We start from the raw sequence: 24,693 nt of genomic DNA on the forward strand, positions 1-24,693 counted from the left end.
CACATGAGGAAGACAAAGATTTTAGATCCCATTTTTACTATGCCTGTGCAAGGGAATATTTCCTGTCATTTTTTGGATTTCTACTGAAGGTATGATGTGACCAGGAATTCTCAGGAGAAAAAACAGGAAAGAGGGCTAGGAACCATACTCAGGGTTTCAGATATTTACCAATGCATAGATTATGTGGAACAAAATGAAAGTCAAAATTGTAACACAAAGAGATAAATACAATCTTACAGATGTTCTTGATGGCTTCTAGGTAACTTAGTTGTTAGAGCACTTGCAATCAGGAAGACCCAAGTTCAAATCCTGCCTCAGACACTTACTGGGTGTGAGACTTTTTAAAGTCACAACCTCAGTTTCCTCATCTTTTAGGGGATATTCACAGCATTCACATTACAGGGTTGTGGTGAGGGAGCAAATGAGACAATATATGTAAAGAACTTGTCAAACCGTAAAGTGCTACATACACGTTAACTGTTTTATTGAGTCTTGGTGGAAAAGGACTTATGATTGGACCATGCTAATGAAATCATGAAGGAGAAAAGGGCAGTACTGTCATGTCAAGCTACATACCCCTCTATAGAAATCTATAAACCCAAGGGTAGAAGAATGTCAGGGTCGATTTGTGTGAAGAGAAAGAGAAGAACATGTGATTTTGTTGTGGGAGTGTATTTACCTTCCACCTATATGAAGGTTATGGGTTTTGAGTCACAAAAAATGGAAGAGACAAAATATATACCTGGATACCAATTAGAAGCCTTTTTATGCTAAAAGCATAGCAGCCTACAAATACTAGACCTACCCAGTTTATAATCTGCTTTCTCAGCAGCAAAAAAGGGAACTTGTCTGGGCTTAGTTCTAACAAGGAAGTGCTGGTTTGTAAAGGGAAATTGACAAGGATCTCAGAGGAAGGCATCATTATTGTCTGAGACCAGACTCGAGCAGCCCAACCAGATTAAAGTATAATTGGGAGATACTTAACAAAAGAAATAAAAGTGTAATGTAATACAGATAATGTTAGTTTGTTGTTTACTAAGTGGGGAGTGGGGTGGGTAGTGTAGTAGGGAGTGTAGGTGGCACAGTGAATAGAGTCCTGGGCCTGGAGTCAGGAAGACTCAGCTTCCTGAGTTCAAATCTGACCTCAGACACTTACTAGCTATGTGACCCTGGGCAAATCACTTAATCCAGTTTGTCTTAGTTTCCTCATCTGTCAAATGAGCTGGAGAAGGAACTGGCAAATCACTGCAGTATCCTTGCCAAAAAAACCCCAGCTGGGGTCATGATGAGTGCGACATGACTGAAAAACAACTAAACGACAAGTTACTATGCACTAGTAGGGATCTGTTTCTATTTGAGTTTGACACCAATAACCTTAGACCTCCTAATAACTTAAGTGAGAAATGCCGAGCATAGTTCATGCAGCCTATATACTTTATTTCAGAAAGGTCAGAAAAAAAGACTTTCATCATCCATGTATGGCTAGGCATACTACTGGTTGATGAAGAGAGGTAGTTGAACTATTTGTAACAGCAAGATCCTGGAAGTCAACTAGGTGTCAATAACTAAGAAGTGACTGAACAAGTTATGGTATATAAATGGTTTAAATTTTTTTTTAATTAACCAAAATCTATTTTCTCTTTTTCTCACTTTCTCCCCACCTCCACTGAAAAAACAAACAAACAAAACTCTTCTAACAAATGTGCTTAGTCAAGAAAAATTTCAGCACTAGGTACATCCAAAAAATATGTGTCATTTCTCTGTCAGGAGTCAGGTGGCTTGCTCAGGTATTTTATAATTATCTCATTTGATCCTCACAACAACTACAAAAGATTTTACAGTTGAGGAAACTGAAGCAGAGAGAGGTTAAGTGACTTGCCTAGGGTCACACAGCTAGTAAGTATCTGAGGCCACATCTGAATTCAGATCTTCCTGACTATAGGCCCGGTGCTCTCTCAACTGTACTACCCATTTGAACCTATCAGATCTCCGAAGTCTTTCAACTTTTTTTTATCTTTTACAATTCTGTTATTGTATAAATTATTCTCCTGGTTCTGCTCCCTTCACACTGCATTATCCTTTTGATTATTTCTTATAGCACAGAAGTACTATATTACATTCACATACTATAACATGTTCGACAGTTCCCCAGTTGATGGGCAACCCTTCAATTTCCAGTTCTTTGTCATTATAAAAAGGACTGCTATAAATATTTTTGAACATATAGCTCCTTTTCCTCTTTCTCTAATGCCTAATAATGTTAAAGTTACATTTTGGACGTAATTCCAAATTACTTTCCAGAATAGTTGTACCAATTCGTAGATCCGTGTGGTACATAAATGTAATGAAAAATTAGTATGTCCTAAGAAAAAACCAATAGAAGAGGAATAAACATTGAGGAATGTTTATCTGAAATGATACAGTATCAAGAAAGTTGATCACAAAGAACATATGGGCCGATAATGTTGTTTTAAAGACAACAGCAACGTATCTATTAAATACGTAAAAATAGATTCAAAAGGTGACACAGAAATAAAGAAGTTTTGGCGACTCCCTCCAACCAAGAATCACCTACCCAGCAATACTGAGTATAATTCTTTAGGGGAGAAAAAAAAAATGGACATTTAATGAAATAGAGGACTTTCAAGCATTCCTGATGAAAAGACCAGAGGTGAATAGAAAATTTGACTTTCAAATACAAGACACCAAAGAAACATAAAAAAGTAAACATGAAAGAGAAATAATAAGGGATTCAATAAGGTTAAACTTTTTTACATTTCTACATGGGAAGATGATACTTGTAACTCTTAAGAACTTTTTCATTATTAGGACAATTAGAAGAAGTATACATAGATAGAGAAACATAGACAGGAGTTGACTATGATGGTATGACAAAAAAAATAAAATTAAGGGGTGAGAAAGAGAGATGCACTGGGAGAAGCGGGAAGGAAGAGGTAGAATTGGGGTAAATTATTTCACATAAAAGAGATGCAAAAGAGCTTTTACAGTGGAGGGGATGGCAGGCACACAATGCTTGAACTTTACTCTCATCAGAATTGGCTCAAAGAGGGAATGATATAAGTTGGGTACAGAAATCTATCTCACCCCATAAAGAGGGAAGGGGAATAAGAGAAGGTGGGGGTGCTGATAGAATGGAAAGTGGATTAAGAGAGGCAGTGGTAAGAAGCAAAATACTTTTGAGGAGCAACAGGGTGAAAGGAAGGAGAGAAAAGGATAAGTAGGAAAAAAGTAGGATGTATGGAAATACACAGTTAGTAATCATAACTGTGAATGAAATGAACTCACCCATAAAATGGAAGCAGATAGCAGAGTGGATTAAAAACCAGAATCCTACAATTTGTTGTTTACAAGAAATACACTTGAAGCAGGGAGGCACACATAGAGTAAAGTTAAGGGACTAGAGCAGATGATATGGTGGTATACTCTATGCAAGGACAATATTATAGGGGAAAACAATTTTGAAAGACTTTAGAACTCTGATCAATGCAATGACAAACCCAGAGTCAAAAAACCTGAAGATGCTTCTTGTCTCCTACCAGAAAGGTGATGGATTTAAATTGCCGTTGAGACATACATTTTTAAACATGACCAATGTGGGAATTTGTTTTTTTGAACTATGCATATTTGTTATGAGGGTTTTCTTTTTCTTTTTAAAAAATTGTTAAGTGGGGGGAGCAGTGGGAAGGAGGGGTAATAAATGCTTATATATTTTTTTTAAAAAAAGAGAGGGGAAGCTAAGTGGCGCAGTGGATAGAACACCAGCCCTGGAGTCAGGAGGACCCGAGTTCAAATCCGACCTCAAACACATAACACTCACTAGCTGTGTGACTCTGGGCAAGTCACTTAACTCCAATTGGCCTCACCAAAAAAAAAAAAAAGAGAGAGAGAAATAAAGATTTATAAAATTGAAATAAATTCAGAGGGAGAAAAGGAACTATTTTAATATTAAATAAGTTAGATGGTGAGAGGACCAGTTAATAAAATTTATGTGTTTATCTTCAATCATTTTCAGTAGTAAAGCCATTGATGGTTAAAGAGTAATGATGCGGAGCACTGTACTCCAATTTTGGTTGAACTGAAACAAATTATTTTATGCTTCCTATTTGATAAGCAGCTATGCTAATAAAACTTTATTAGTTTGGTTTAGAAATAATTTATAATACATATTCTGTGTGCTTGGCAAAACACATGAACTCGAGTATTCTCATACTAATCTGTGTAGGAAAAAGATAGTTATAAACATTTCTACAGTGACTCCCCTTTAAAAAAAATAACCCCTTTTAAAGGGAGGAAGGAAGGAAAGAAGGAAGGAAGAAAAAAGGGGAATTCTGCTTCTAAAAACTTTGCTAATGGATAAACAAAACCAAAAACTCTTCCCAGAAAAAATGATATGAATTCAAGAAAATATTTCCTGTGATTAAAGCAGTCTGGGCCTCCACAAATAGAAGGCTCTACTGTGAACATTCTGATGCTACTATCAAATCAAGAGTTTCTCCTTCTTTAACAGTCATCTTGGAATGAAGGCCTTGTATTGAGTATTCTTCCACCATAGTGAGACAGCCACATGAAATATGCTCAGCCAGTTATTTAGAGTACAAAGCTATTTTACTACACTGTGAAGAAAATATGAGATACAACGATTTGACAGTTATGTAACCACTTTTTGATAGCTTTCTGTTGAATTCACATTGACAAAGTTTAACATAATGATCAAATTTTTATAATGCCAACCTGGTTTGACTTGAAACCAACCATTAAGCCTTCCAGAAACATTTGTTTTCTTTTTCAATTATCTATATTGCTTCCAGTTATTCAAAAGGCACAAGACCTCAGATTAATCTCAGCCCCCAAGAGGCTGCTACTGCTCAACTATTAAAAACCTTCTAGTATTTTCTCCCCCTACCTCTCATTGCAATCACTGATGGCATAGTGTGACTTCCTCATATTAGGGTTCAGTTTTCTCTAGACCAGGGTTCATTAACCTAGAATTTATTTTTTTAAAAAATGTTGTGATGACTATTTCAATATAATTAGTATTCTTTGTAGTGCTGTGTATTTTGTTTTATGCATTTAAAAGCACTATTCTGAGGAGGGGTCCATAGCTTTGCCAGACTTGTTAAAAGGGTCCATGACACAAAAAAGGCCAAGAACTCTTGCTCTAGAGTGACAGTCATTCTGAAAGAAAGCTGCTTTATTAATTTCAGGGAAAGGCCTTCAATGTTTCCCCTATATTCTCTTTCCTTCTCATCTCTATTACAATTCCTTGAAGTTTTTTCTTCTAGGTTAGAAACAGAAAAGGAAAAGAAGATTGTGCAGTGGCTTCCACTTCCCATTTGCAAGGACCCCTGACCATTTCTTTCGAAATAGCATTTACCTTAGTAATTAAATTACTAACTGGTCCAATTTAGTCTGTTAAACACTATGAAGCATTAGATGCATGATCAAGTCAAGAAGTATTTATTAAGCTGGTACTGGTTACCAGGTCCAGTGCTAAGGACTAGGGATACAAAGAAAGGTAAAAACAGCTCACAATCTAATTGGGGAGCTAACATTCAAACAACTATGTACAAACAAGATATGTAGTGGATATATAGGAGATCATTTAGGGAGAAGCAGTAATATTAACGGGAATCATGAAAGGCTTCATGCACAAGGTGGGATTTTAAAATGAAACTTGAATAAGAAGCCAGAGAAGTTAGGAGGCGGAGATGAGGACAAAAATTCCCAGTATAGGAGACAGTTCATGAAAATGGAACTGTGAGATGGAGAGTCTTGTGTGAGGAACAACAAGAAGACCAGTATCATTGGATTGTGGAGGGAAGTAAAGTTTAATAACACTAGAAAGGTAGGAGAGAGCCAGGTTATGAAGAGCTTTAAAAGTCACAGATAGAAGCTGGAAGTAGTAAAGAGCCATTGGAGTTTACTGAATAGGGGGCTAGCCTGGTCAGAACTGTACTTTAGAAAGATCACTTTGACAGCTGCTAAATAGAAATAAGTATAGAATAATTGTATGTGTATATACACCTATTTGTGTCTAATGGTAGCTATCTCTAGGGCAGGGTTTAGGGAGAGGGAAGAAAAAAACAGAAAAAATTTACATGATCATTTTGTTGTATATTTGAAAGGAATAGCAAGTTGTGCATGGTAGATTTCCAGTTCCATGTACAATTGTCTTTTTTTTATTGTACTATGTTAATGGAAATGTTTGTTTTATTCCATAAATTAAAAACTAATTTTTTTTAAAAAAAGAATTGCACTTTATTTTTAAAAATTTTTTTGAATTGTACTTTAGAAAGAACACTTTAGCAATTGAGTGGAGAGTGGACCAGAGTGAGGAGAGACTTGTGGCAGGCAGACAAACCAACAGACCATTGCAATAGTTCAGACATGAGGTGATGGCACCCTGCCCCAGGGTGGTGGCAATGTCAGAAAGAAGGGAGCACATTTAAGAGATATCATGAAGGTAAAATTACAGATTTTCCTTGGTAATAGACTGGATATGGGGGTGGGGCATGTGTAAAATAGTGAAGAGTCAAAAATGACTGCTAGGGTGACATCTATGGTCACGTTGTACATTGACAAAGGCAGTTAGGATTGCTAAGTGTGAGCTCTAAATGTTCAATCCATTGGGTTCCAATAAGCATTTGTTAAATACTTAACATGTGCAAGGCAAGGTGCTAGGAAATAAGGATAGAGAAGCACAACCAAAACTAACAACAAAGGCCCTTCCCTGTCCCCTTAGAGCTTACATTCTCCTGAGGGGATTACAAGGTAACGACAAGATAAGTACCATGATGATAATTTGGGATGAAAGAAGAGAGTACTAGCAAATAAGGGAGTAGGGGAAGACTTCCCTATGAAATGGCATATGATATGAGCCTTGAAAGAAGCTAGAGATTCTAAGAGCGGAAAGGAATACAAAATTCTGTATATCTGTGTTTGAAATTATAGACATTAGTGGGATAACATGATCAAATATTCAAATATCTGTTTCCAAAACAACTTTCAGAAACATATTTGAAGCATAAAGAGAAGCCAAACTTGATAGTTTTGATAGAAAATCCCAGTCCAGCTTTCAGAATGTCCTAGAAATTGTTCCCTCTCCTCTCTTCTCTACTCCTCTCCAGGGCCAGCATAAGGTTCATCAGCCAAAAATCTACCCCACTGACTACCCAACTTAAAAAAAAAAGTTCTGCCATTATTCCTTTGGGGTCCAGCAGATGTTGAATTTTTTTTCCTGTACTCTAACGTAAATTCCAGTGGCAGAATCTTTGACCCACACCAAGGAATCTATTTGCAACAAGAATCTAGAGCAAGAGTTCTTAACTTGGGATCCACAGAAGGGAGCTGTTGATTGATTTTAGGGGGATTGTAAATTTGAATGGAAAAAAATTGCTTTTTTATTTTCACTAACTTGCTACATGTATAATTTCCACAGTAGTATTAGCATATTGGTGATTTTCTCACCATTATAGCACATATATTTTCACTTTACATTAGAATTGTTGCATATTTTGACATATCATTTACATTGGAGAGAGAGAGAGAGAGAATATAAGAATCTTCCCCTCTATTAATGGGCAGCTTCACTTTTTCCAACCACTGATTTTTATTTCCCTCCAAAGTATAAGAATGGGTTCTAAGCTCATCTTAGATGTTTTCCTTAGCAAAGGACAATTTTACCAACTTTAACAAGAGCCCCATAGAGTTAGGGAGCTATCCATTGTGTTTTTTTTTCCCCTAGTATTTTGGAAGTCTGTCCCAGACTCTCAGGAAGGTTGTGGCTCCAATTAATACTTGTTTGTTTCAAAATCCAAGGGAGAATTTTCCTCAGAGTAAAGCATCTCCAGAGTTTTTAAATGTACTTTTGTACAAATTCTTTAACATACTTTAGCGTTAAGCTCAAAGCTTTCAACAGGTCACTTAATTATTTGGGGGAGAAATATGTTGGAAAATACTAAATCTAGTCCAGTGGCCTTAAATGATAGTAACAAAATGGAGGTGGAAAGCACAAGAGATGAGCTCTGCAAATTCTGCTTCCACTTGGGTCAAAGAAGAGAAATGTGAAACCAAGAGCTGCAATCATTGTTGGTACATGATGGTCAAAGGTGGTCTAGCGTTTGTAAAATTCTTAGTACAAGGTAAAGGAATTAAGAGCCAAGCAAAGATTCTATGGAGTAGATTCTGTTAGCTCACCTGAAATGCTCTGGCTCATTGTGACCCCATCTATGTTTGTTTTCACCCTGAAACTCCTTTTGAAGTTGCAGTCAGAAGCTTATCTGCATTTGGCTCTGTGGTCAAGGCCTATGTTGTCCTAGGGCTTGGACAGAATACATCTAAGTAGTAGTCAAAGTGATAACAATGCACTGGAGATTCAGCCTAGAGCTAGGCACCAGACCCTCCTGTCACTGAGCTCAGCCCCTCATTCCTAGAGGAATGGGGCTCTGTGGTAAGCATTGGTAAATGCCATCAGTCCAACTGTAGCCATGATACAGATTAGGACCTACCCATCTCTTTAGGAATTGTAGAGATTGCTACATCAATTAATAAATCAATCAATAAACATTCATTATGTGCCTACTATGTGCTAGGCACTGTACTAAGTGCTGGGCATGCTGAAAGAGGCAAAAGACAGTCCCTCCTCTCATGGGGCTTGCTCTCTAATGGGGGAATGTACATAATGTGCAATTAATTTTATTTTACTGAGATCAGTCTCATGTTCAATTTCAACTGGAGGAGGTGATCCCTTCATAGTTCTCCAATCCTCTGCAGGGTGGTGGCATTGACAAGGATATGCTCTATTCTCTTTAGCTTCCTTGAATTGGGGATAGAGACTGTGTCTAGTTTCTTTAGTACAAGGACATCATTTTGTCCTAGATTTTAGTGACATTACTGAAATTACTGAAAATACTAGAGATCCTTTGCCCTACTTACAGTAACAAAAGGAAGCTCCAAAATGGTGGAACTGCCTCTCCCAGGTCCTGCTTTTTCTTTTCAAATTCATTGAGTAGAATAGGAAAATTGAACTAAAAGTCCTAGCTGTTTTCTTCCTTGATCAATTTGAAGGAAAAGTGGGGATGCAAGGGTACATCTAGCAATGACCAAAGTCAATGTGGAACTGGAGAGAGGGGAAAGGCAGATCTTATCTCTATAAGCAATAGCTAAAAATAAAAATGAGTCTGAAAGGGCTCCTGTCTTTTGGATTCCCTCAACTCTTAGGGAGAATCATTGAAATGGTGGCCATATTATCTGAGTCCAACATCATTCCACATGATATGACAGGATTTTTTTAATGAATGCAACAGAAAAGATGAAAGTCAGACTGTCCTAGAAAAATCTAGGTCACAGTATTTGAGGGACACTAAATGGGGTAGGGTAATTATACAGAAAGGAATGTTGAATAATTAGAGAAAGTAGTGAAGAAATTTTGTAAGACCAATATAAGGCATAAAAGGTGGGTTCACAGGGGGAGGTGGGGTCTTGGAAAACAGCCAAGGGAAAGGACAGTAACAGGAACTGTAGCTTGAATAGAGAAGAAGCAGGAGCTGTCAGAAGAGGCTCCAGAGAAGGTCTCCCACTTCAATTCAAATTCCAAGTTTGGCCCCTGAGGTTCGAAGCTGTCCTGGGCTGGAGAAAGAGAAAAATCTAGGCAACTCCTTTTCTGGCTCCTATTTCTTACTTCAAGCTCTGGGGTTGGATTAGCAAGGTTTGAGTCCATGTAGGAACAATGGTGCTACAAAACCCAAGCCTTTAGGTGAGCTCAGTTCTTGCCTGCCCTGGAAAGAAAGAATTAGAGACATGAGAAGGTGGCAGGTTCCTGGTGGATCTGATGCGTGTGTCCTCCTGTAACATCTGGCAAGCATAGACAGTCAACAAGCAGCACAAGAAGACTGGTTTGCTGTGTGTGTTTGCCCACCATTATAGTTTACTTATTTTCTTCTAAGAAACCCCTCAAATTGCTTCATGGAAGTACAGAGGCCCAGCCAGGACCCAAAGAGCACAGTTTGGGAAATATAAGGCAATCAATGAGTCATCTCCCCATCTACTTTAAGTTGCTGGAGAAATCCAGGCTCTGTACCTCATGAGGCAGATTATCATTAATTACCTAATGAGCATCTCCAATTGGGTATCCCATAGGAATCTCCTACTCAACATTTCTAAACAGGACTCATTATTTTTCTTTAAAATCTTCTCTTCCTCTTGATTTTTCTTTTTATGTTGAATCTTTCTAGGCCCCCAGGTTTGCAACCTTGGCATCATCCTCCAATTTTCCTTCTCTCCCTCATATCCAGTTGCTTGCCAAGTCTTTATTCCATATCTACAACCTCTCAAATCTGTGCCTCTTACTACCTTTCATAATAGTCTTCTAATTGGTTTCCCTGCCTCAAGTCTTTCCCCTCTCCAATTCATCTTCCACACAGCTGTCAAATTGACATTTCTAAATGTACAAGGAGGAGGAGAAGTGAATAAGCATTTATATAGTGCCTACTATGTGCCAGGCATTATACTTAATAATTATTATTTAATTTGATTCTCATAAAAGCCCTGGCAACTAGGTGCTGTTATTATTCTCCATTTTACTGTTGAGGAAACTGAGGCAAAGAGGTTAAATGACTTGTCCAGGGTCACACAGCTAGTAAGTCTCTGAAGCTAGATTTGAACTCAGGTCTTCCCAATTCCAGGTCCAGTGCTATACCTATTGTGCCACCTAGTTAGCCTACAAATTTCAATATGTTATTCCCTGGCTAAAGAAGGACTAGTGGCTCCCTATTGCCTTTAGGATCAAATACAAACTCTTCCATTTCGTAGTTAAAGCCCTTCACAAACTTGCTTCAGCCAACCTTTCCAGACACATTGCATGATATTCTCCTTCATACATTATATTATCACCCAAGAGACCTACTTGCCATTTATTATCATACAAGACATTCCGTCTCCTATCTGCATACTGTGGCTATCCCCAATGTCTGGACTATGCACTCCCTCTATCCAACTAGCTCTGAATCCACTTAATTACACTATTTTCTAGTCCACATCTCTCCACAAGAGAGATTTGCTATTCTTTTCCACAAGAATAGCAAATTAAATAAGCATTTATAAAATATCCACTATATGTCAATCAATGAAGATACAAAGAGAGTAATAAAATGGTGCCTCAAGGAGCTTATATTTGCTTGGTGAGGGATGCAATCTGTACACACATAAATATGCACCAAACAAATATAAAGTAATTTGGAGGGGAGGAGGAAAGAGAAACCTGGAATGACCTTATGTAGGAGGTGCCATACATTTGAGCTGAACTTTGAAGGAATCTAGGAAATCCAGGAGACAGAGGAAGGAGTGTATTCTAAGCACAGGGAACAACCTTCCCAAAGGCACAGAGAACCAAATACCTTACTGAAATCTAATAAAACAATAACCACAGTATTCCCCTAATCTACCAGTCTAACAATTCTATCAAAAGAGGAATAAGGCACAATTTGTTCCTGAAGAAGCCATTCTGGTTCTAAGTGATCACTATTTCCTTTTCTAGATGTTCAATAATCATGCAAAGTTGTAACGTGTCAGGATCACAGTTTGCAGGCTCCATTCTCTTCCATTATTTTGAACACCATGACAATATTTGCCTTTCTCCAACCCTATGGTAGTTCTCCTGTCTTCCATGTCCATCCATCGATCGTGGTAGTGGTTAAACAATCACATCTGCCTATTCTTTTAGCACCCTAGGATGTAGTTCATCTGGTAATTTGTACACATCAAGGGCAACTAGGTGGTTATCAACTTCCTATTAACTATTTTTCTATTTTTCCAGTCTAAAGAATTTTACTTTGCAGAGAAACAGAAGCAAAAAGCAGTTGATTACCTCTACCTTCTCCCTAAATGATAGTCTTATTACTTCTTTGCTCTTTCTTGCTTTGCCATACTCCCAATTTTTGTTAATCCCAGCTTTCTTCATTGTCTCTGTTCATTTTGAACTTTTGCATTTCTGATATTATTCTTTGATTTCCATACTTTGGTATTCATATTCCATTACCGGCCCTTGCTTTCATCTTCTATGGATCTTCTAAAAATCTAAGAGAAAAAGAATTGCTACCATTTATGTAATTCTTTAAAGCAAAGTGCTGTACATGTTATCTCATTTGAACTTTACAATAACCCCCCGAAGTAGGTAATTTCCATTTTGTAGATGAAGAGACTAAGAGTAAGCCGGGTTAAGTGACTTGCCCCGGGTCACAAAGCCAGTAAGGCCTTTAAAAATGGTTGGTGAGGTCCCCATGATTTAATAAGTCACCTTAGATAATTCCTTCCCCTTTTCCCCATAGGAATTTTTTTTCTTTGAATATTCAAAATTTCATTTTTAAGAGCTTCTTTTTCCTATTGTAGGAAATCTCCACATTTCCTAGCTGTAGAAATTTAGTTCATGTGACCCACCCTCTCTCAAAATCCTTTGAAATCTAATCTCCTGAACCCAGAATATTTATCAGACTATTCCTTGCCTTTGTCATCACAGATTCTAAGATGAAACAGTCACTTCCCCTATAAAGTTTCACATTTCCACAACAACCACCAGTTTCTCCTTGTTAGTAGGAATCAGACCCAGAATAGAGGTTCCCTTATTGGTTCCCCCACTGTTTGAAGGAAAAAAAAAATCATTTAGGCATATCAAGAAACTTGTAACTTCACTCTTTTTGGCAGAGAGAACACTCTATATCACAACTCTGTGCCAGGCTTCTGATCCATTTCCTTAACTTACCTAGTTTCTTTCTCTCCAAGTAGTATTTACTCTGATGACAAATAGATCTTACTAGGGCATCTTAGGGCAGCTGGGTAGAACAGTGGATAGAGCACTAGGCCTGAAGTCAGGAAGACCTGAGTTCAAATCCAACTCAGGTACTTACTACCTATGTGATGCTAGGCGAGTCACTCTACCTCAGTTTCCTTATATGTAAAATGGATATGAAAATAATGGCACCCACCTCCCAGGTTTGTTATGAGGATCAAATGAGATGATAATTGTAAAGCTCTTAGCACAGTGCCTGGCATGTAGTAGGTACTACAGAAACATTAGTACTATCTATCATTATTATTTTACTAAAATGTAAGTCTGACTCTGTCATCCCCTATTCAATAAACTCCAGGATCAAATATAAAATCCTCTCTTTAGCTTTTAAAGGGCCTTCATAACCTGCCTCTTCCTACTTTTCCAGTTTTCTTATTCCTTACTTCCCCTTCCACCTATTCTGCAATCCAATGACACTGATCTCTTTGCTGTTCCTTGCATAAGACACTCCATCTGCCAATACCAAGTGTTTTAATTTGCTGTCCTCGTGCTGGAGCACTCTTCCTCCCCATTGCCACCTCCTAGCTTCTCTGGTTTTCTTCAAGTCTCAGATAAAATCTGACCTTATATAGGAAACCTTTCCCGATTCCCTTTAATCCCCTGTTTCCCAATCCCAGCCTTCTCTCCATTGAGTATCTCTAATTTATCCAGTATCTATCCTATTTGTATATAACTGTTTGCATGTTGTCTCTCCTATTAGACTTTGAGCTCCTTCAGAACAAGCACTGTCTTTTCCTTTTCTTTGTATCCCTAGCACTTTGCCCAGTGTCTGGCACATAATAAGCACTTGATAAATGCCAGTTCACTATTTCTACCTCCATTGATGTTCACCCAGATGCTTTCCATGATACTTTCCCCTCTTAATTTTCTCCCTTGAATATATACAATGCTATTCTAAACACACATACACATATAAACACACACATATACATATACACAACTTTTTTATATGCTGCTGCTTTGAAATAAAGTATACCTTTCTAGAGCTATATTCTAGTTGTGGATCCCATCTCAGTGATCCCCAAAAAGTCAAATTTGCCTCTATGCATTAGAATCTCCAGCTCTTCTTGCTTTTTACCCTTACTTTATGCATTTGTGTGTAAATATATGAGGCTATATCTAATTTAATAACTAGCTTTCTTAAAGAATTTTGTCTCCAATATACTTCCTTACTGCTATTCTTCCTATTTAGTAGCATTTAAGTGTTGATATTTGATGATATAAGCTTAATAACTAGCTCCTTCTAGAATTTTTGTCTTCAGTGTACTTCCCTACTGCTATTATTTTTCCTACTTTATAACATTTAGCTTGATGAATAAACAAGTACATTTTCTCTCACCCTCTTCCTTTTAAGACCTTTTTGATTAGATTTGTAGGACTTCATGCAAAGATATGCTAGGTACACCCTATCAATGGCTAGAGGTTTGTCATTCCTATATTTCAAACTATGGTCCAAAAATCACTCTCAATTTTTTCAACTGTTTATTTTCCCAAATCTGCTTCTTCTGAATTACTTGTTTTCTGATGGGTAGTAGTGATTAAAGTGCCAGCTGTGCCCCTAAAGTCATAAGTTTCTTGCCTAAAATCTTTAGCACTGTTGACAGTTATGTATGCTCATGTGAATCACCCCAAGAGGGTAGCAGTCATCTGGTCTGACAAGTACTGGGAGAGTCTCTAATATCTTGGGTTCATGCTCTGGGAAGAAAGAAGACTCCTTTATTGTGATTATCAGGTTAACAAATAGTTGCCTTAAGCCTCTTCAGTAATAAGCCACCAACCACTACTACCTATCTCTTTTTTTGGGAAAAAAAACCCCAAAATCCAAAAACCAAAACCCTTTTTTTCAATTAACAATAATTTATTTTCTCTCTTCTGTCTCCTGCTTTTCTCTCATTAAAAAATAAGAGAAAAATAAAACCTTGTAACAAATATACATGGTCAAGCAAAACAAATTCACATATTAGCCATTTTAAAAACAGCTACCTACAGTAAGTTCATCACTTCTCTGTCAAGAGGTGATCCATCTCTTCCACAGTCCCTTATTAGAAGATCTCTAACCAGATCCATTTCATTACTTTTGTATAAACAGCTGCTTCCTCTTTAAAGTTCCCTCTTAGGAAGAGTGGGGCAGCTAGGTGGTACAGTGAATTGAATGCTGGGCCTGGAGTCAGGAAGACTCATCTTCCTGAGTTCAAATCCAATCTTAGACATTTAGTGGCTGTGTGACCCTGGGTAAGTCACTGAACCCTGTTTGCCTTAATTTCCTTATCTGTCAGTTGAGGTGGAGAAGGAAATGGCGAACCACTCCAGTATCTTTGCCAAGAGAACCCCAAATGAGATCACGAAGAGTTGGACGCAACTGAACAACAACTTTAGGAAGAGTATTACAATTCCTCTGGCTCCAAATGTTCAATAATCCTTTAAACTCTTCACTCTGTGCAACACACTTCTTTCCTCCAAAATCCTAAAGGAGGTCATAATATTGCTCTGCTTCTTTTGAAATTTCTCCTTGTTTGTTTTTGCTCTATCTTATTTCCATTTTTTAAAGGAAAATTTCATTCTCCTAATAACCCAGAGAGTAGAGAAGTATTCTTTCTTTACATTCTCTTCTAAGAGGGACACCAGGCTGCACCTTGAATAGAGACAGCAGTCACTTGATTGTAACAGAAATACTAATATTACTGCAGATCATTGCAAAATTCACCCAACTCTCCATATTTAGAGGACACATCCTCAGCCACTGTTTCTCTTGCTAGTTGGTCCCCTATGTGCTAGTTTATTTTAATCGAGACATGGCACTGTCGTCACTTTAGGTGCCGTTTCAACATTCAAAAAAGGTGTTTTTTTTTTTCCTGCTAGGTGCTTTCTCTACAAGTAGGCAATATTGCCACCAAGTACCTTGGTTATGGTGAAGCAGAAAGAATACAAGCATTTATTAAGCATTCTATGTGATAGGGCTATGCTAAGCACTTTGACAAATATTATCTCATATAATCTTCACAACAACCTTGGGAGGTAGGTACTATTATTATCCTCATTTTACAGTTGAGCAAACTTAGTCAGAGAAAGGTTAAATGACTTACCCAGGGTCACATAGCTAGTAAGTGTCTGAAACTGGGTTTGAATTTAGGTCTTCCTGACTCCAGACCCAATATTCTATTTATTGTGCCACCTAACTTCCTAGTAGCAGCTAACATTTATATAGCATTTTCAAATTTTAAAAGTATTTTACAAACATTAGATCATTTTATCCTCACAACCACCTTGGGAATCAGGCGCTAATGTTATCTTCATTTTGCTGATGAGGAAACTAAGGCAGAGGTTTGGTGACTTGCCCAGGGTTACACTTACTAGGGTAAGTTTTTGAGGCTAGATATCCACTATGCACCCAGCTACTAATTAGTCAGCTGCCAACTAGTCAGAACAGTAAATACTATAGCCATTCTTTATCTGAGATGGAAATAAGCATGTTTCATTTTAAAAAAAATTAAAGCTGTATTAAAATAGCTTAACTGAAATGGTATCATTAAATGCCATAGGACCAGTTTTCAATGGAAAACTAACACCTTGGTATAAATGCCTTTGTCACTAACCTTCAACAATTGATGTATTCAAATCTCTAAACTTTTTTTTTCTCCCACAAACCTTGATTGGAATAATCTTTTATAATCCTCCTGCCTTTCTTAAGGAGTAAAAAGGTCTTCCTCCGTACATGAGGATATAGCAGTAGACCCTAAGAACCTCACTTTAGCATCCTTTCAAAAGCCCTTGCAGGCAGATTCTCTTCTGTTAGGATTTCCCTTTCCCTGAGCAGCTTTTCTTCCGACTTCTCTCAGATAATCAAAGGAAATCCTTTGGTGTATCTTTGTATCTCCCTTTCTTCTTGATGTCTTCTTTATAACAGCAAAAGCCAGAAGAAATCATTTCTACAAATGGGTCTCTTTGCTGCTTAGAGCAGGAACCTTTTAATAAACATTCCACAATTTCAGGCTTCCCTGGTAGTTTCTTTTTTGGAAGAGGCCTTAAACACCCCCTTCCTTTTCACCTTCCTCCTTCCTTTACTTTTATGCCTTCTATTATTAGGGCTCATAGAAACTTTCTACATATATAAACATCAATATCTAAAGTGAATTAATTTTGATGGCTGTTAAAAGAAGTATTTATCACTACATACCTCAATGGGGTAAATCTTAATGGGGTAATTATAGGTCCTGGTGGTACAGTGTATAGAGTGCTGGCCTGGAGACAGGAAGACTTATCTCCCCGAGTCCAAATCCAGTCTCAGACACTTACTAGTTGTGTGACCCTTGCACAAGTCATTTAGTCTGTTTGCCTCAGTTCCTCTTCTGTAAAATGAGCTGGAGAAGGAAATGGCAAACCACTCTAGTATCTCTGCCAAGAAAACTCCAAAATGGGGTCATAAAGAGTCAGATACAGCTGAAACAACTGAATAACAACAGTCATAGGTCCTACAGAATCACATTGATGGTTATTCACGCTTTTGAAGTTTTGCTTTTGAGGGAGTGGGGTGACCAGACTTATGTTTTAATTAGTATGGGGAAACTCCTGGTGAGGAAATTCTCCCAAAACAAATAAGTATCTTTTTGGTGGCCTATAGTCTTAGATAGTTGTCCAGAACTAGGTCTTAAAGCCAGGTCTTCTAAACTCCATAGTCAACTCTCTATCCATTGGGCCAGAATGACTCTTTGAAAAGAATTTGAGAGTATGTTTGAATCTATCATATGGACTCCCATTAATTTTATATATATATATATATAAATATTATATATATATATATATATATAAATTCATACTTCATCTGTGGTCTTGGATTTCACAGGATCACATACAAACTACTTTGTATTAAGAAATATCTATCATTCAAAATAACTTTTTAAATTATAGGGTCTTAACAAAACTGATTGAAAGTCATTTTATCACCCAATGATTCACCCAGTCAATTTATTTTTGTTGTTGGAATGTTTCAAATATGGAAAAGTAGGTTCTTAGTCAAGTTATTTCATCCTAGACAGAAAGGCCTTTACAGGTTTTCTGAGACAAGGGAAGAACATATTGTGTAACTGCTGTTGCAAAAGCCCCTCCACCAGAGACTATTGAGACTATTATTTCTTATAAGAAGGTGAGATGTTAAGAGTTATAGTTGTAACTGTTATTCTATGAGGTGCCTCTTCCTATGGAGTCAGAAAGAATATGTATAATTATAAGATATGATATAAACTAGAGAAGACAAGACAATTGTCTTGTTATTTTCTGAAAAAAACAAAAAGAATTTTACAGGGAATAAGTCTTGAGAGAGACTGAAGCCTTGAAAAAAGCTAGACACCGTTGTCCTGTTACTTCTAGAGATAGAAATGTGGAAATATATTCTGTCTTCATTCAACTGTTGTAATCTTTATCTTGTGAAGAGAATTCTTGAGAAGGAATTTATCTGGAGTGAACTAAATGGTGTAGGATTGTGTGTTCAGAAGTGAGGAGTGTTTAAAGTAAAGGAAGGAGGAAGGTGAAAAGGAAGGGGGTGTTTAAGGCCTCTTCCAAAAAAGAAACTACCAGGGAAGCTTGAAATTGTGGAACATTTATTAAAAGGTTCCTGCTCTAATGAGAGTTTGAGGTGACTCTGGCTATAATTATTCTCCTGGCTAACATATTGTAAATAATTATCAGTCTTACATTCTTAATTTCATTGTTATTAAGTTATATATTCACTTTGATATTTATTTAATCTTGGGAGATTAAAAATGACTTAATAGAGAAATGAGTAATTACTACTGGGAAAGAAGATTTCTCCAATATATTAAATAAGTGTTTCATGACTTGAGGACAAGGCTCTGAGATTATTTGATTGAGAGATATGTTGAAATGTTATTAGTGAAGAAATATACAAGATTATCCTCAAGTTCTGCCCAATAAGATCAAATATGGAAATGAATGAAGTAGCAGACTGAGGGGTAACCTACAAATGATGCTGTTGACTCATGTAATTGAGTTACAGGTGAGGTGGTGTGCCTGCTAACCCTGTTGCAAATGGACTCGAGTCTTGCTTAAGGGATTTTTATATAAGCCAAAGTATTGCTTCTATGGACCTATAGTAACTAACAATGTCTTGCAATAGGAATAATAAATGTTTTTGTTTTATTGACAGTTATTTTTATGTCTTGTATGGGATAGTCTATTTACAACATTTCTTTTTATTAGTATTAATTATACCTGCATTATTTGTCTTGCATAGAATGTGATGATTTAGGAGTGAACTTTTCTGTTGTTGTTGTTCAGTTGTGTCCAATTCTATGTCTCCCCATGGACTTTGTCCATTAGCTTTTCTTGGTACAGATACTGGAGTAGTTTGCCATTTTATTCTTCAGTGTGTCCCCCCATTTTACAGATGAAGAACTGAGGCAAATTGGGTTAAGTGACTTGCCCAGGGTCACACAGTTAGTAAGTGTATGAGGCTGGATTTAAACTCAGGTATTTCTGACTCCAGGCCTGGTGCCACCTAGCTGTCCCCTTTCTAGACAAGATAAATACTGCCAATTTTATGAAAATCAACAATCTGAAAAAAGAAAAAAAAATGTTCCTGAGAGTAATTGAGTCTTTCAAATAGCCAAATCTGTTCTGCCATTTTTGAAAAGCCATATTACATTGGTTTCATTATGAAAAGTTTTTTAAAAATACTACTATATATAAATAGCCTTTTATGGTTTTTAAAAAACCTCTCAACTAAGACCTGTTTATTTAAAAAAAAATTTAAATCAGACTTTTTTTTATCATTTTTTTTTAGTTCCAAATTCTCTCCTCCTCCCTCCATCCCCCACATTGGGAAGGCAAGAAAACTAAAACCCATTACAAACATTTATAGTCATTCAAAACAAATATTTGCATTAGCCTTTTTTTTTAAAAGAAAAAATATGCTTTACTCCGTACTCTGAGTCCACATTAATTCTCTCTCTTGAAGTAGAAAACATTTTTCATCATGAGTCCTTTGGAAGTATGGTGAATCATTGTGTTGATTAGAGTTACTAAATCTTTCAAAGTTGATTATCTTTATACTATTGCTGTTACTGTGTAAATTGTTATCTTGGTTTTGCTTACTTCACTTTGTATCAATTTATAACGGTCTTCCCAGATTTTTCTGAAACCATCCCCTCTATAATTTTTACAGCACAATAGTATTCCATCACATTCATATATTCCCAAATTGATGGACATCCTCTTACTTTCTAATTCTTTGCTACCACAGAAAGAGTTACTATAAATATTTTTTGTACATGTGAGTCCTTTTCTCCTTTCTTTGATCTCTTTGGGGTAAAGATTTGATAGAGGTATTGCTGGATCAAAGAGTATGCACAGTTTAATAGCCTTTGGGGCATAGTTCCAAATTACTTTCCATAATGGTTGGACTAGTTCTCAGCTCCACTAATGATACATTATGGAAACCTGTTTTCCCACATCTCCTCTAGCACAGTATTTTTCCTTTTTTCATCTTAGCAATCTGATGGTTGTGAGGAGATTCCTCAGTGTTGCTTAATTTTAATTTCTCTAATTATTATTGATTCAGAGCATTTTTAATATGGCTAGTGATGGTGTTGACTGCTTCCTCTGAAAACTACCTGAGCAGGTTGTTCTTCAGTCATTTCAGTCATGTCCAATTATTCATGACCCCATTTGGGGTTTTCTTGGCCAAGATACAAGAGTGGTTTTGCCATTTCCTTCTCCAGGTTATTTTTACAGACAAGGAACTGAGGCAAACAAGGTGAAGTGACTTGTCCGTGTTCACACAACTATTAAGTGTCTGAGGCCAGATTTGAACTCAGCAAGATGAATCTTCCTGACTTCAGGCCCTATACTCTATCCATGCCACCTAGCTGCCCCTATACATAGTTTTTGAATTTTTATCAATTGGAGAAGAGCTCTTAACACTATAAATTTGACTCAGTTCCCTATATATTTTAGAGATAATTGCTGCAAAGATTTTTCTCCACTTTCTTGCTTTTCTTCTAATTTTATGTGCATTGGTTTTGTTTTTGTAAATACTTTAAAATTTTATATAATAAAAATTATCTATTTTACCTCCTCTGAAGCTCTCTCTTTTGGATAGAAACTCTTCCCATATATAGATCTGACAGGTAATTTTACCATGCTCCCCTAATTTATGAAATCACCCCTATGTCTAAAATATGCACTTATTTTGAGTATATCTTGGTATACAGTGTAAGATGTTGGTCTAATTTCTGCCAGACTACTTTTCAGTTTTTCCAATAGTTTTTTTCGTATAGGGAGGGCTTGAATGGCTGAGACCTGAGTTCATAAAACATTAGGTTACTGTGCTCATTCTGTATATCCTATACATAATCTATTCCACATATCAACCTATTTCCTACCCAGGACCAAATTGTTTTTAATGATTACAGCTTTGTAGCATACTTTGAAATCTAGCAGTACTAGGTCCCCTTCCTTTCCATTTTTGCTTCATCAGTTCTCTTGATATTCTTGACTTTTTGTTCCTTCAGATGAATTTTATTTTTCTAGCTCTATAAAGTAATTCTTTGGTAGTTTGACTAGTATGGCACTAGATAAGCAAATTAATTTACATAGTATTGTCATTTTTATTATGATGGCCTAGTCTACTTGAGGGTAATATATATTTCTGCAATTATTTAGATCTATTTTTATTTGAATGAAGTGCTTTGTAATTGTGTTCATATAATTCCTGGATGTGACTTGACAATTATGTTCCCAAGTATTTTATACTGTGTGTACTTATTTTAAATGGACTTTCTCTTTCTATCTCCTCCCATTGCATTTTTTGGTAACATATAGAAATGCTGATGATTTGTGCTATTTGGAGAGGGAAGAGGAAATAAAGGTGATATAAAAAGAAAAAAATTAAGCCAAAAAAGCATCTTGGGAATGAATTAGTTAGTCTTCATTCCAATCCCAACACAGCTTCTATGAGAATTTTAAAGGCAGAGTCATCCAAATAGGTTCTGGAGGCATAGGAGCCCAATTGGAGATACAATAGAGGTTCAAAGAAATCCCCTAACTCTAAAGCAAAGTCATCTAGGATCAAAAATTCTAATGAGCACATAGAGTTAAATTAAAAGACTTATTCAGAGTCAACACAGTGGAGAGGCCTCATGTACTAATGGATTTTACTGGTTTTTCTAGGTGTGTATATGTGTGGGTATGGGTATAGATAGGCCTGGTCCTATATTTGTATTTATTTAAATTCAATTATTCGAACTATCTAACATATTTTCCTGAGGTGTTGTTTTGAAAAAAAAAATTAAGAATTTTCTAACCTGTAGTTCCTTCATTTGACTGTCACATTTGTCATTTTAGGCTTAATAAGCCATTCAGCACCATGCTCAATTCATCAAGACCAGCTATTAGTTTTGAACAAGTATGCTTTATTTCATACCAACATGTTTTATAAAAGGGTATGATACATTCAAAGTTATAACAAAAATATCACAACCACCTTTCCTATGAAGACAAAACACTAAGATTTAGGGAGGTGTGAAGTTATTCTCAACTAGTTTATAATTATGAAACTCTTCTACTTCTTGTAGTATTGTGAAAATTTTGTTGGTTTGTTTCATTATCTTTTGATTCCATGGTTCTGTTTTATGAGTTTGCCCCATCAGATACATTTTTTTTCAAAGATATATCATTACTCTCCAATCAAACTGGATTATGGAAATATATAAAACTTGCTTTTAAAATGCTTGGTTTTTAAAGTAATCACTTTTTAAATTAAAAAAATGCTGATTCTTCAGAATTAGCTAGACAATTGGCATAATGTTCTAAGGATGAAACATTCCACGTAATTGCCCAAAGTATTAGCTCTTTAAAAAGCTGCTGATAAAGAAATTGCTGCAGGATTTTAAATTGAATTAGATTTCCTTTAAGTAAAATAAAGAAAATATCTTTCTTCAAATGTTCTAAAGGATAACTCCTTTTGATGCTAATTATAACCCTCTGTAGAATCAAGAGGAAATGATATAATTGCCATTATGTAAAGAACAGGGTAATATTTATTTTTCAAGCAATTAAATATTTAAATTAACTTCAAATGAATCATTTAGGAGAACTCCAGTATTCAGTTGGTAAAAAAAACAAAAAAGTCTTTAATACTTGACACTATGATAATAATAATAGCAGTTTACATTTTCATTGCACTTTAAAAACTTATTGTGTAAATTTTTATCATATAAAAATTACTTTTATCAAATAAAAATTACTTATCTGACCCTCACTATAAACCTATGAGGTAGATGCTATTACTCTGTCCATTTTACTGATGAGGAAACATGCTTAAGAGGTTAAGTGAGTTGCCTATGGTCAAACAGGTAACATAAATTAAATGTGGTGTGAGCCAGATCTGGCTGGGTTTTAAGCTAGCATTTTATCTATTACACTGTCTTACCACTGCAGAAACCTTTTATGTCACATATGATTATGCTATCTGGCTTTTAAACCCAAGTATTGAATAACATTTTGGGAATGGTTTCCTTTGGAGGTGAGAAAGAGAGCTGTGGGTTTTGGTAGGAATTATTAAAAAGCTACCCAATTTTCCCCCCTTTATTTTCTCCACAAATGAAATAGGTATCTAATCTAAAGGGATTTGAAAAAAAAGTATACCATATGATATAAAAGAGTTCTCCAATTGGATTAAAACTGGAACAGTTACTTATTTTTGTTTCAGGTATTTTTTTTAAATTAACATCCAAAATGTTAATGAAATAATATAACATATATTTTAAAATTGTTTATTAAGTACACTAGTTACAACTTAGTGAGATTTAAAATTTACATATGACAATCTTTCCCCAATAAAATGGAAAATATAAATTGCCTAGGAAAAACTTCCTATTTGATTAAAATGTGCTGAGAAAACTGGAAAGCATCCTGGCAGAAAGTTGATTTAGACCAAAACCTTACACTACATTCCATAATACATTGTAAATATATATGCAACTTTAATATAAAAGTTCATACTATAAAATATATTAGAAAAGGAATTCATCAAATGCATCTCATAGTTATGGATAGGAGATGTATTCTTAACCAAACAAGAGATAGAGGAGATTACAAAAGATAAAACATACTTTGATTACACGAAACCAAAAATCTTCTGTACAGACAAAAGTAATGCATTTAGGATAAGAAGGAAAACAGATGAATAGGAAAAAATATTTGTATTAAATTTCTCTGATGAGAGTTTGATATCCAAGATAAATGAACAATTGACAAAGAAATGTATATGTGTGTATATCTCATACCATTCCTCAATAAATAAGTAGTCAAAGCATATGAACAAACAATTCACAAAAGAAAAATTCCAAAGTATTAGCAACCACATGAAAGAATGCTTCAAATTACTAATGAGAGAAATGCAAATCCAAACAACCCTAAGGTTTCACCTCACAACCTGAAAATTAGCAAAGATGATAAAAATTGCTGTCAGTTGCTGTATTTGGAGATACCCTGTTTCCCGGGGCTAAGGCCCAGCAAGCAGGTTGTGTCCCGAGCTTTGCATAACAACAATCCTTCGCACTCTGGATGATTTCATCCTCTGGCAGTGTATTGCTTTGACCAGCACCAGGTATTCACTGAGGGATTTGTGATTTTCATATTAATCAATAACTATTTAGATTTGTTGGAGCTCCCCCTATTTCCTAGGGCCCTGAGAGCCAATGTGCTGCAGCCTAAAGCCATTCATCATATCTCTTGACATGCTCACAATTCCTATTTCTTTTAATTGCCAAGTGAACTGAGCCAGATACTGCACTCCTGTTCCCACCATGCTAACT

At 36.1% G+C, this 24,693-nt stretch overlaps 1 protein-coding gene across 9 annotated transcripts in view; it reads right to left on the reverse strand.

Annotated features, from left to right (window-relative positions):
- The window catches only part of INPP1 (inositol polyphosphate-1-phosphatase), a 56,500-nt gene that overhangs the window by 19,621 nt on the left and 12,186 nt on the right, over positions 1-24,693 (reverse strand). For 3 of the 9 annotated variants that reach the window (XM_027865645.1, XM_027865643.1, XM_027865644.1), the window contains exon 2: positions 11,885-12,093. The exons of the other annotated variants lie outside the window; for them this stretch is intronic. The gene's annotated coding sequence lies outside the window, so the exon portion shown is untranslated. The remainder of the gene's footprint in view (positions 1-11,884; positions 12,094-24,693) is intronic. 9 annotated transcript variants of the gene reach the window in all.

Source organism: Vombatus ursinus, unplaced genomic scaffold (genome assembly GCF_900497805.2).
Source record: "Vombatus ursinus unplaced genomic scaffold, bare-nosed wombat genome assembly UNPS02014779.1, whole genome shotgun sequence".
NCBI lineage: Eukaryota > Metazoa > Chordata > Mammalia > Diprotodontia > Vombatidae > Vombatus > Vombatus ursinus.